The sequence below is a fragment of the Rhinolophus sinicus genome, chromosome 2 (genome assembly GCF_057876585.1).
Source record: "Rhinolophus sinicus isolate RSI-liver-muscle chromosome 2, RSI-T2T, whole genome shotgun sequence".
Lineage (NCBI taxonomy): Eukaryota > Metazoa > Chordata > Mammalia > Chiroptera > Rhinolophidae > Rhinolophus > Rhinolophus sinicus.
Genome location: NC_142502.1, coordinates 180,845,844 through 180,859,059, shown reverse-complemented (window position 1 = coordinate 180,859,059; position 13,216 = coordinate 180,845,844). Strand labels below are relative to the sequence as shown.

The following is a 13,216-nucleotide window of genomic DNA, read 5'->3' as shown; positions in this document are numbered from 1 at the left end:
ACAGCAGCAGGGATGGAACCAAAATGCCTATTTTTAAGGAGCGCTCTTGATTGAACTAAACTTTTTCTTATTCCAACGCTTCTTTTTGTCCTAAACTATTTCTGATGAAAAATAAAGTTTATAGACCCCAAAAGGAAGAAAGGACTTCTCTTTTCATATTCTCTTGCTGCTGCTTGGCCCATGTCATGCGGCAAGGTGGATTTCAGGAGCAAAGGACAGAGGTCAAGTGGTTCCTGCCTGGAACTGGAACTCGGTGGGGTCTGGAGCTGGAAGCAGCTGAATAGAAAGCCAGCCCTCTGGTGTGTCCTCTGCTGGGTGGAGGGGTGGTGCTCTGCTTTAAATTTGCACCCTTTTGTTCTTCTCAATGATTAGTACCATTTTTCCTTTTTGTTCCTGTAGCTATAGTCATTCATTTACTTAAAGACAATAACAAAACAGCCAGTTGTGGGCAGTTCTCGTGATGGGTTTAAAACTAGGCTCCTGATCCAAGCTCCTGAAGGGGTCGGAGGGACCAGGATTGCCTTAAACTGACCAGAATTCTCAGATGACCATGAAACTGCATTTACTGGTCCACGGTTAGAAGACAGAATTGTGGTCTCAAGGGCAACTAGAACACAGACCAGATCAGAACTAATTCTTCCTGTACTTTAATTAATTTTCCTTGAAATCAGCATGCACAGAAGTTTAACAAACATCAAATAATGCTAACATATCTATGATGACAAAACAAACAGCAATCCTCCTTTCCCTAACTGTGGTCTCAAGTCTCAGAGGCAACCATTACAAGTCTTTTAGTTGTTTCTCTTTGGACATAATGCCTAGTCTTGTCTTAAATAATACACTTATACTGAGTTTTCCTGATGGATACATTTAAACATCACCTAGTAAATGTATCTACTATCAAGTGAAGACTTATCACCTTATCTACCACTGCCACCAACACCCACACATAACCTTTCCTCCCTCCGTTCCAGGACTTAGGGGTCTTTATACTACCTGTGTGTCAAATCCAGCCAGCAGCTTGTTTTTCCATGGTCTTTGGAATGAGAAGGATTTTTACATTTTTAAAGAGCTATAAACATAAATATGCTAAAGAGACTCTATGTGGCCCACAAAACCTAAAATATTTACTATCTTGCCCTTTACAGAAAAAGTTTGCCAAACCCTGCTTTACTCTTCAGATATAGCAGTATTAAAATGTAAGGAAAATCAGTAATAATTTTGTACATTGTTATGATTTAGTAACTATTGCTTATTGTAAGCCCAAATAATGTACTACGATAATATTCCCTTGCTTGTATTCACTTTTTTTATCTGGTGTTAATAACTGCACTGTTTCCTTCCCAGTTCAGTTTTTCATCTCTCCTCAGTCTGCCAGTCTCTATCCAATGTATCAAATGTCTATCACCATTACTTCTAAAATCCCAGTAATATCATGTGTTGTGGCCCGGATGTTTGTGTCCCCCCCAAATCCATATGTTGAGCCCTACTCCCTATTGTATGGTATTTGAAGATAGGACCTTTGGGGTGAGTAGATCATGAGGGTGGAGCCCTCATGAATGGGATCAGTGCCCTTAAAAGAACAGAAAAAGAGAGATTATCATCTCTTCATTTTTCTTGGTCTTAAAAGAACAGACAGAGAGATGATCTTCCTCCTCCATGCAACTTTTTAATTCTATTTTCAGCTACAAAAATCTTATTTAAATCTATTATCGGTTTAATATTTCCCCTTCCTGTTCTCTTTGTCATTGTGGGTTTATACGTGTCTTTTTCTCCCCTTAATGATCATTTTTGTTGGAGGAGAGTAAATCAAAACATATGGTCAATGAATCATGTTTCATTGTAGATCCAAATAATGTTAAGAGAGCTAGCATGTTACGTATGTATAAGAAAAGAGGTGGGGAGTGTATATGAGAGATCCAAGGATTTCCCTTTGATGACAATTATGGAAGATTTCACGGGAAAGGGATACTTAAGCTCAACTTGAAGGATTGGTGGTAACTGGACAGGGGGACATGGGGTAGGGGAAAACAATTCTGGTAATGGAAAGAGCAAGAACAAAGGTCTATTGGGTGGAAAAGTAGGGAGGACTCAGAGAATAGCACACTCAAATTATTGTCTGATTTGCCTAGAGCCTTAGTTGTTCATTCCAGGAAGGGGCAGGGCAGAAATAAAAGAAGGAACAACAACAACAAAAAAAGCCTTTTGAATGGCATGAAGGAAAGAGGTGGCTCATTGTTCAAGACTAATCTGTAGGTTTAAAGAGTGTGTCAGTAGGGAATAGTTTATAGTGGTGGTATACAGAAATGATGGTGTCTATAACATTGTGATTTGTAAGAAATGTATAATTGGTCATTCAGATGACCAAAATACATTTCTCATATATATTTGGTTGTCATCCCTGTTTCCTGGCTCATAGCTCCTCAAACCCTTGGAATTTCCTAAAGATCAGAGCAGTGGGAGCATCGTTTGCTAAAATACAGTAAGTCCTCACTTCGCATTCTCAATAGGGTCTGTGCCTTTGAGAGAAACACCGTATAACAAAACCAATTTTACCATAGGCTAATTGATATATAGAGCAGTTGCATTCCTACGTTCAATGAAATAATGTTATTTGAGGACCTGCTGTATTTTGTGTCTTGTCCTCAGTTCCTAAAATTGCTTCAGCATCATAAAGCTGAGATGGGTATCTTGTGAATTATAACAAGTTTCTTTCTAGCAAAACAGGGTTTATGTTAATGAGGTGACTTTTGGGAAACACCTAAGGATGGGGGCTGGTTGCCAGGGGAACAAACATTGAATAGAGTGTTAGGACTTTCAGCACCACACCCTGCAATCCAGGGAGAGGGATGGGGCTGAAGATTGAGTTCAATCACTAATGGCCAATGACTTAATCAATGACATCGAGGTAATGAAGCCTCCAAAAAACCCCAACAGGACAGGGCTCAGAAAGGTTCCAGGCTGATAAGCACTTGGAGATGCCAGGAGAATGGCACTCCTGGAAAAAGCCATGGAAGCTCCACACCCTTTCCTTATACTTGGCCGTATGCATCTCTTCTGTTTGGCTGTTCCAGAGTTATCTCCTTTTATAACAAATCTGTAAGGTAGTATGCAAATTAATCTAACCTAAGTGGGGTGAAGTGATGGGAACCTGTAATCTATAGCCAGTAGGTCAGAAGCACAGGTGATGACCTGGGCTTAGGACTGGTGTCTGAAGTTGAGGAACAGGCAGTCTTGTAGGACTGAGCCCTTATTCTACAGAATTTGATGCTATTGCCAGGTAGAGAGTGTCAGAACTGATTTGAGTGGTAAGATAACCAGGTAGTGTCTCAAGCATTGCTTTGTGGTGTAGGAGGGAAACACCCCCTCCACATACTGTAACTGGGAATCAGAACTTTTAGTGTCTCAACATTCACTCCAACAACTGAGTTGTTATTATGTTTATGTTCTAGGGGGTAAATATGTATAAAAATTGGTCCCTGAATTCATGGAGCTCAGAGCCTGCGAATGGTCGGCTGGTGGATAGTCAAACAAACATTACAAATAAAGATCATTGTGACACAGAAAGTTCTCTGAAGGAGAGAAGCTCGGGGGCTATGTGTCCCAGATAAAAGACACTTGGTTCAGAAGGTGGAGAAAACTTCCTGTTTAAAGGGTGGAGATACTTGAGTAGATTCAACTCTTCAGTTAGTTGAATGAAATGATTGCCCTAGGGACTCCTAGAGTCTTACATAGGCTGAACAAGCCCCCTCTTTTTTTCAAGGTACCTGGCTTGGGTTATCTCCCAAGTGTGGACTCTGTCTTATGAACACAGTTCAGTTTATTAGCACATGTAAGACTGAGCTTTATTCCCCAAGGTTAATATACAAACCGGTGCTTCCTGAGTCTCATGATGTGCCCCAAATGGTGCTGTTTCTCAAGCATTTATTTTATGAAATGCTCATTATAATTTGATGAGCTAACTAGATACTTTTATTATTTCTACTTCATAAATGAAGAAACCTGGAGTTAGAGAAATGAAGCATCTTGTCAAAATGTCTGTCGTAAGTGTTGGGGCCAGGAATTAAACCCTAGTCTGTTTGAATCATAAGACTGTAATCTTAACCACTAAGATATATTGTGTTCCATTTTTAGGAAAGTAGTCATGTGTTAGATGCCCTGAAAACACACCTATACTCAGTTCAAAACCAGTTCAATCTCTGCCTTCAGTCAACCTTATAAGGTAGAAGGTGTCTAGGTTCAAACCAGGTCTCAGAAAGTGTCACCAAAATGATTAAGGATTTCACTAGAAGCCTTTCCCAGTGCACTGTGCATGAAAGGGCATCAGAGAAATGAGGACATTCTTTCTACTGCCCAAAGCTATGGGTTGGTTATGAAATTCATGGGTCAGGAGCCACTGGACCTTGAGGTTTATTAGTTCAATCTTTGAGCTTATCCAAGCTGTAGGCAGTTCAGAGGCTACAAACCATGGCTGAGGCCCCGCTGATCTCCCTGCTTCTGAATGGCCCCACAGGCTAGACAGACCCTGTGCCCTCAGAAAGAGTTATGAGCTTTGGCATCCTGTAGCCAAAGGAACAGGCATCTTACCCCAGCTAACTGTCCTTGACACACTGAAAACATGATTCATGAATCATGATTCATGAGACCTATTTCTTCAGAGGGACCCTTTGGCTTTGCTTTGGGCCCAGGAATAAATTGGCCACAATTAACTCCCTTGAAGACGTGGTTTCCCCACCACATAACTCTTCCTTCTGAGGACAATGGCTTTGCTCAGTGTGGTAAAGAGGAAGTTTAACCAAAGGAACAACTGAGCCCACACTGATAAAACATCAATGTTATCAAGGGACTGCCAGGCATGAGAGCTGAAGCACCCTCGCTTTGTGGTGACTTTAAGAGAAACCTTTGTCTATGTTTTCCAACTGCCCTTTAGCATGGATGTGTTATGCTATCACTGGATATGCACTTTAATTATTCACGTGTTGTTATTAGTAGCATTGTGTAGATAAATTTCTTTGAATTATCAGACTTCCCTCTTCCTTTTTCTTTTTACAGAATTTTGGAGTGTCTTAGAAGTTGCATCTAGAACATCATTTCTAAGAATAGAATTATCCTGTAGTGAAGTTCTGGCAGTGCTGGGATGCTTCCCACATCTCCCTAGCAAAGCCTCTCTATATTGTCCATAGCTTAGGGTCTGAGAGGGTGGGGTGAGGTCCAAACCTCATGCTCCTCTCCCTGCACTATGTTCCTCCTGTTCTTTTCTTCATTCAGAGAATCCTCTGTCCATCCTCTTCTTGGAGTCATTGTGGAGTCAGTTCTCTCACTCCGTCATCACCAACCTGCACATATCAGCAGATAATCAAATGGTCCTCTGGAGTCTGCCTCCTAAATATTCCGTCTCTTACCTGCTCTCTGCCTCTACTGGTATGACCTTACTTCCGTCCACCATCAGTTATTGCCTCAGGTACCATGACAGCTTCCTAACTAACCTTCTTCCCTGCTTCCAGACTCACCTTTTCTATTCAAACTCCATTCTACAGAGTAAACTTTTTAAAGAACAAATGGGATCCAGTCACTCTTGTTGTTGAAACATTCATTATCTGTTCCTCATTCCCTAACTTGGTAAATCATGTCCTCCCTCCATAGTCTGGCCTCGAGCCTGAGTTTCCACTGCTCTCTGCTACGCTGCCTATATGTCAGCTGTATATCATGCACTGACTTGAGTGTAGACTTTTTTTCAAAATGTTCTGTGTACTGTTCCCTTTCTTTTTCTAATGCATAATGTCTCCCGTTCTGCAAAGCCCCAGGCTTTGCAATTCAGTGTTTAGGCTGTAGATGAACTGATCACATGCTTTTCTGCACCATCGCTCTAATCACCCTGTTGTCACTATATATTTACATATCTATGTGCCCCTTTAGACTAAGAGCTCCTTGAGGCATGGGGACCATGTCCTATCATTGCACTCTCCACCCAGTATCTCCACACAGTTCTAAGAACCACAGTAGCTCAGCTGAATTCCTTCCCCCACTGTAGGTCATGACCATGGTATTCCCCTTACTGGGAAGGTTAAGGGCACTCAAACAGGTCATTGTCATTGTTGGATCCAAACATGACTGACTTACTGCCAACATAGTTCCATTAAGGGCCAACAAAATGCACATCATTTTAGAATCTGGAAACAGGCCCTCCTAGGTGAAGCATCTAACGCTGGTCAAAGTAGCACTCCAGGGAGCCGCTACCCTTCATTCACAACTGATCTGCAAGATACAAACCTATTTTCCATCTTTAACCTTAACTCTCTCTCAGTGGTCAAGAGCGCCCCAGATAGATATATGTGGGAATGGCAAACACTGTTAGAATCAACAGGTATGTATGGGAACGGGACATGGAACCCAACAAGATATGTTTCATATCCTGTGGTTGCCAGACAAAGGTAGTTGGAGTGAAACCCATACTGGATGGAGGCAGTTAGGGAGAAACTGTCTGTAATTTAGTGCATGCTTTGGTCATCACCAGGAGACGGTAATTAAGATTGTTCTCCCACCCCACTGTCCCTTTCTCTCTATTCTTCTTTAGATTCTCTTGGGTGCTCTTTCTTTCTTCCCCTTAGTCAGTCACTCAGCTCTCAGAGGCATGCCAGCTCCCCTATATCTTTTCCAGAGACTGAATGAATGAGGAGTCATTACCACTACCTCTAGGTAATGGGCGAGAGATGCACCTAGAGGAGGAAGACGGTAAGGGCATAGGGGGAGCCCATTTAGTTGGCTTGTTCTCATGCCCAGGCTCAATAGTAAGGCTTTCAGAAACCATACCAGCAAGGACAAGCGATTGATCAATGCGCTGAAAAATCAGTCCTGGTGGCTGTGGAAAAGACAAATCTCCTTGTCTCTATCTCTAATGGGTGGAGAAATCTTAGGTAATTCCGTCCCTCTGATCAGATCTTTGTGGCCTCATCCTTGAATGAAGACATGATGTTTGTCTTCTGCAGGTAACAAGCTGCTTGCATCCAGTAGGAATGCTGGCTGAGCCCGAGTATCTGGTTGCTTGTGTTGAAAGCAAGTACAGGATCTTGCGTTGGGTTAAAGACTTCTGCATAGGGTTATGTAAATTGTACTCTGCTCAACTTTAGGAGATGCCATTTGCTTCAACGCTATAAGGTGGTAATCACATAAACTCTAATGTAAGTAGAGCCCCCTAGAGATGAGCTGTGCACAGGCTCCATAATGGTGAGTGGTATCCCTGCCTGGGGACAGCCTTATACACCAGAGCAATCCCAGACCTCGGGTAATAACGCCCATGGCTCAGTTGGATGAACTTGACTTCTGGTTGGAAAAGGTACACACAAACTCTGGGCACCTTGTCTTTTAAAATGAAAATCAGGACCCATGTTTGACAAAAGACTTTCCTGGGAGATCCCAAGAAATGATCTTATTGGCGTGTCTAACAAAATCCAAACAAACAGGGCAATTTAAAGAGACTTATTGCATTGGGATTTGGGGGCGGGATGGCATAGCGTAGGAATGGTTATCACTGAGTATTGTTGGGACACCAGAGTTCATTGATGAGAAAGCTACGCTACTGCATGAAATAAGCAGGTACTGGGAGAGGGCAAGCCAGAATTATACCCCTGCCAAGCTAGGCAGAGTCACTGATCTTGTCCCTGGGTCTAAAGAAAGCCTGCACAGGCTGAGAGGGGGAGTAGGTCTGCTTTTGAGTAGCATCTATCAGCCCAAATGTGTCCAAAAGGGAATGTGCTCTTTTGGCCTGGCTGTGACTCAGGCCACTGCCTGGTCCTGCGGCACTGCCCATCAGACTCTCTGCCTTTTCTCAGTTTGAACAACTTCTGTGTGATCTTATCTCCTCTCGTGGCTTCAATTACAAGACATAAACTGATGATTTCCACAACCAGTCTTCTCTATCTCCAGACCACATTTCTCCTCTGAGCTCCAGACCCCCACTTCTAATCATCCACTGGAGGGTTCTAGTTGAACGCACCATGCTTGAGCTTCATTCTCCAAACCCACTTTATCAGGATAAATGAGTATCTTGTTCTCTGCCCATCTGTGAACAATTGGTTTTAAACTTGAAGGTGGACTGATAAAAGAGACATGATTAATGTTGACCCTTAAAAGCCCAGCGTTCCCATTTTACAGATGGGGAAAATGAGACCTGAGGCTGACATACACTGAGCCAGGAGGGTAAAAGTCTCATATAAGATCATTCATATTAAGTGACAGAGTTGTGATCTAAACCTACATTTTTGTAAAGCCAAAACCTATTATATTTTAGTATAGAATTTTTGAAGAAGGTAGACTTAAGTTAGAATAATTCCCTTAACCATATTGTCATTTAACACAAGGCCATTTATTGAGCACTTTGAAATTATTGGGGGTGAAAGACAGGTTTAAGTGTCAGTTGAAATCATCATTAGCATGCCCCTTTGGGTTTTGGATGATAACAGTTACTGCTCCAACCACCAGTTCCAGCCAAGAAGCCTCCAGAATTTTGTGTTTCAGGTGTGTAAAGAAAGGTCTCAACAACAGCAAAAGTTTCTTCCCACCAAGACTTAAAATGTATGCACAATTACCTAAAATAGAAATGTCAAGTTTTGTGTTGTCGTAGGTAAACTGCATTTGTTTATGATAAACCAAAGGTTTGCCAGAGGATATTTTAAAAAGACTCAAGACATATCTCTTTTGTACTTCAAAAGCCATTTGGTCCTGGGTCCAACAGGCAAAGTGGTTATTATGGTCCCATGTGGGAAAAGGCGGGTGAGGCTGGAATGTGCCCAGTAAACATGAAACCCCATCCGCAGAGCTCCACTTGCTCCCGCTGCTTTGGTGAGGCTAATTGGAGGAGAGCAACCTTTTTGAGAAAGGAAAGAAACTTCTGGATTTGAAGCAGATGTCTGGACCTTGCCGAATCCACAATGCAGGCTTTTAAAGGAAATATTGCAATAATTATGAGTCCGGTTTGAAGTCAATGTGTTGCTGTAAAAATTAAGGATGTTTATAACTGTGGGAAGGTTCTCTTTAAAAACCCAATTCTGATTCCAATTTGCTAGCAAATTGCATCCTGGCCCCATGGAAGGAGTGATCAGGGGACCTGTTTAATAGATCAGGAACGTCAGTGTCCCATGAAGAGAAGGATATTCATTGTTGTTTATGAAATGTAAATATGAATTCCCATGTAGCATCCAGAATTCATTTGTGGAATTTTATTACTCCAAAAAATAGTTTGAGATTTGGAATCAAACAGAATGTTTCATATATATATATATATATATATATATATATATATATATATCATATATATACATTCTGTTTGATATATATATATATATATATATATATATATATATATATATATATATGAAAAGAAAAGAAAAGAAAAGAAAAGAAAAGAAAAGAAAAGAAAAGAAAAGAAAAGAAAAGAAAAGAAAAGAAAAGGAAATAAAAACAGAGAAGAAAACTTGGCTTTCCTTGTGTGGTCCCTGGAATGGGAAATCTAGTATTTGCTAAAATTACCCCAGTTTCTCAGATATTGGTTAGTCTGAAACACTGTATTATACTAAATTCCAGGTTATTCAAGGACAAGAAATTAGAAAATGTATGGATTGAGTTACCCTGTAGTCATGGATGATTACTAACTATCAGGGAAAAAAATAGTTAACTTGCATGTACCAGAAAGGGAAAAAGAATCGTAAGTTTATCAATCAGTCGGGAATAAGACCTAAAGTAGGAAATGCCGTAGTTTAGGGCAATTGGAATTACATATACCTTAGTGCAAACCCAGTTCCTATTGCTTAGGTTTTGTGACCATGAAGTTTTTGAATCTTGGTTATTCAACTGTATTAGGAATAATAACATCTACTCTTTATTCTTGTTTTGAGAATTGATTTTAATAGCATGTGTAAAATATATTAAAGCATGGGCACACTATAGGTACATAAGAAAAAGAAATGACTCCACACACACACACACACACACACACACACACACACACACTCAACACACACTGTTTTATTTGCCAGGCTCTGGTCCTTATAGCCACATATCAGCAGGTCGATGTTATTGTTGGGACAACAAGCTTATAATATTACAGAGAGGACGGGAAGGGAAGAAAACTATGTTAGAGTCAACTAAATATTCCTCAATATTCCTTCTTCTTTTTAGTAAGAGAAGACCCACGTTCTAGTTGGGCACAAAATGGGTCAGCTGGAGGTTACATTTCCTTGCTCCTCTTACAGTGAGGTATGCAATGTGGCTAGATTCTGTCCAGAGATGAGCGTAGAAGTGTGATCTGTACAATTTCTATAGCATGCCACTTGCTCTCCACCTCTTCTTTCTCTTCTCCTTTAGGCAAGAACTTGTAAACAATGGTAGTGAGTCAGTTTTACCTTATACCGTGTTTCCCGGAAAATAAGACCTAGCCGGACAATCAGCTCTAATGTGTCTTTTGGAGCAAAAATTAATATAAGACCTTGTCTTATTTTACTATAATAGAAGACCTGGTATAATATAATATAATGTAATATAATATAATATAATATAATATAATATAATATAATATAATATAATAATATATAATATAATACCGGGCATAATGTAATATAATATGATATAATATAATGTAATACCGGGTTTTATATTAATTTTTGCTCCAAAAGATGCATTAGAGCTAATTGTCTGGCTAGGTCTTATTTTTGGGGAAACATAGTAGATAAAGGCAATGCTTCAATGGAAGGAGAGACACCAAAACAGAAAAAACCTTGGGACCCTGAATGGCTTTGTGGAGCAGAGCTTCTTACCCCTCTGGAATCATCTACCACTTCAGACTTTTACATGAGAAAAATCAATAAAGCTGTTTTGCTTCAGTCATTTTAATTTTGCTCGTTGTCAAAGTACATAAACCTATATCCTGATCACTACAGAAAATTCTTTATTGTGTTCTAAAACATAGATTAGATTATGTCAGTCCTCTGGTCCAGAAACTTCTGTAACTCCCACTTTTTTTATCAAAGAATTGAATTTAGGACATTATAGGCATGACAGGATTAAGAATGGCCAGCTCTGAGTCAGAGGGGAGACCAGTCCACATGCAATGGTGGTTAGGGGTTATTGAATAAAGGGAGATACGTTTGGAGAGGTGGGTTGAGACCACTTATGAGGGGCTTTATTTGATTATGAAGCCAACTTCAGATTGTTAGGCTTATGAAGTAATTCTTGGGTTTTTCATCTAGGCTGGCTGCATGCTGGATGATTCAGTTAGATTTATCTATCATTGGGTCTTCATTTTTGAGAGGCCCCTTTTGAATATGCAAACAAACATTGAATTGGCACTGAGCATGTTCTTCAAGACCCACCTCAACTGCCGCCTGATTCTTAAAGACTCCCCTATTGTCCTGAATTATCTTCAGCAGGTTGAATTGTGAATTCCCTTATGCTCTGCAACATAGAAATACTCATTCATTATGCAGACTCCATTAATTTAACAGAGGATTATTGAGCACTTACTATGTGCCTGGTCTGTGCTAGATACTGAGAATACAGATATGCACAAAAATAAATTGACCCTTATTGTCGAGGAGTTTGCAGTCTAGAATCTATTTATTTGTCAATGACTGGGCTTCCCCTCTGTGAGGGATTTTTTTTTGTGTGTGTGTGTGTGTGAAAATGCTGGAAATAGGAAGACAACCTTTGTCTTTATTAAGCCCATGATTCACAAGTATTATTCAATGTGGTTCTCATTTATTTCTGCCTTGTAATTATAGATAGCTGTGTTGTGTGATTGGAACAATCATTATGCCATTCTTTGCTAGTGGAAAGTGTGTTGAATTTATCTCTAATCCTCACCCTCTCTACAGCAAATATTTCTTACCTAGTGTATATACTGGTGTATCGTATATACTCTATAAAAGCTTTTTAAAATATTAAGTCCATCCAGTAAAAGTCATCCCTTGAAAATTAGGTATCTTCATTCTATAAAACCAAAGGTACACAAGGAGACACTTTTAATTTCTCAATGACGATAAACACCACCAAACTAATTATTACCAAGTGAATAATTTTAAAACATACAAAAAAAATTATATTTGCTTCAGTGCTCTTCTTCAGTTTTCCTTTGTTAATGGTAAGAGATGGTATAATTCATTTCTTCTCAATGTTTTCCAGAAACACTTTCTTTTTTAACTGGTAAAACTCAAGTGGTTTTTATATTTCATTTATGAGGTAGTAACTGTGTAAGTGGTTTTTACACTTCATTTATAAGGCAGCCACTGAGGTACATGTGTAGAAGTTTTTTTTTCAACTAATTTTTTCAAGACAATTTCAATTTTCAGTACCAAAATCCACATTTGCTAAAAGAGAACAAATTCACATCTCAAGATACTTCTTTAATCTTAACTAGTTTTATTTAGAGGAGGATAAAATTAGTGTGGAAAACATGTCTTTAAAATGAATTCCCACATTCTAAAATATACCAGCTATAACAATATACTAATTATTTCAACAGCATTAATCAAATCTAATATACAGTGACACATATGGGCCAGAGCTGTACAGACAATATATACAAATATATCAATTTGATCTAAACTCCCAGCCAATAATGTGAAAATTGAAGAACTAATCTTAAAGATTGAGTGTAAGGAATCCCTTAAAATACCCTTCAGAGGCTCAAAGAAATGTCCTGGATAAAGCATCAAACAGAAACCCTTGCCTACTACTAACCTCTGTTAAGCGTGGTGCCTCTAGCAATTACCCAAAATATGGAAACCAATGACCTAACATAGTTTTTTTATTGGTGATTTAAAAAGAAAATGCAGGGTTTATTTCAGTTGGAAGGGGGATAAAAGTCAAAATAACTATCTCATTAAAGAAATACTCGATGGTCTTCTTTAACTCACGGCCATAAGGTCTTTTGCTTAGACAATTAGCAGAACTTCTTAACTGGCCTCCCTGCCTCCCACTCCCTGCACACCATCCCTCCTCAATACTGAGGTCAGAATGAGCTTTCTAGATTGCAAATTTGACACTGTTATTCCTCTACTTCAATTTTTAAAAATTCCTTATCATTTTTAGCTTTTATAAAATGGTATACAATAGCGGTTTTCAAGTAAGATCCCAGGAACCAGCACTGGTGGATATTAAGTTTTCATTGCTCCGTGACTAAGTGAGACAAAGAAAGGCAATACGGCAAGTTATTCATAAAGCTACA

General features: G+C 39.5%; 1 long non-coding RNA gene across 1 annotated transcript in view; it reads left to right on the top strand.

Moving 5' to 3' along the window:
* Positions 1–13,216, top strand: part of LOC148758966 (uncharacterized) — a 385,483-nt gene that overhangs the window by 342,663 nt on the left and 29,604 nt on the right. The gene's annotated exons all lie outside the window — the stretch shown is intronic.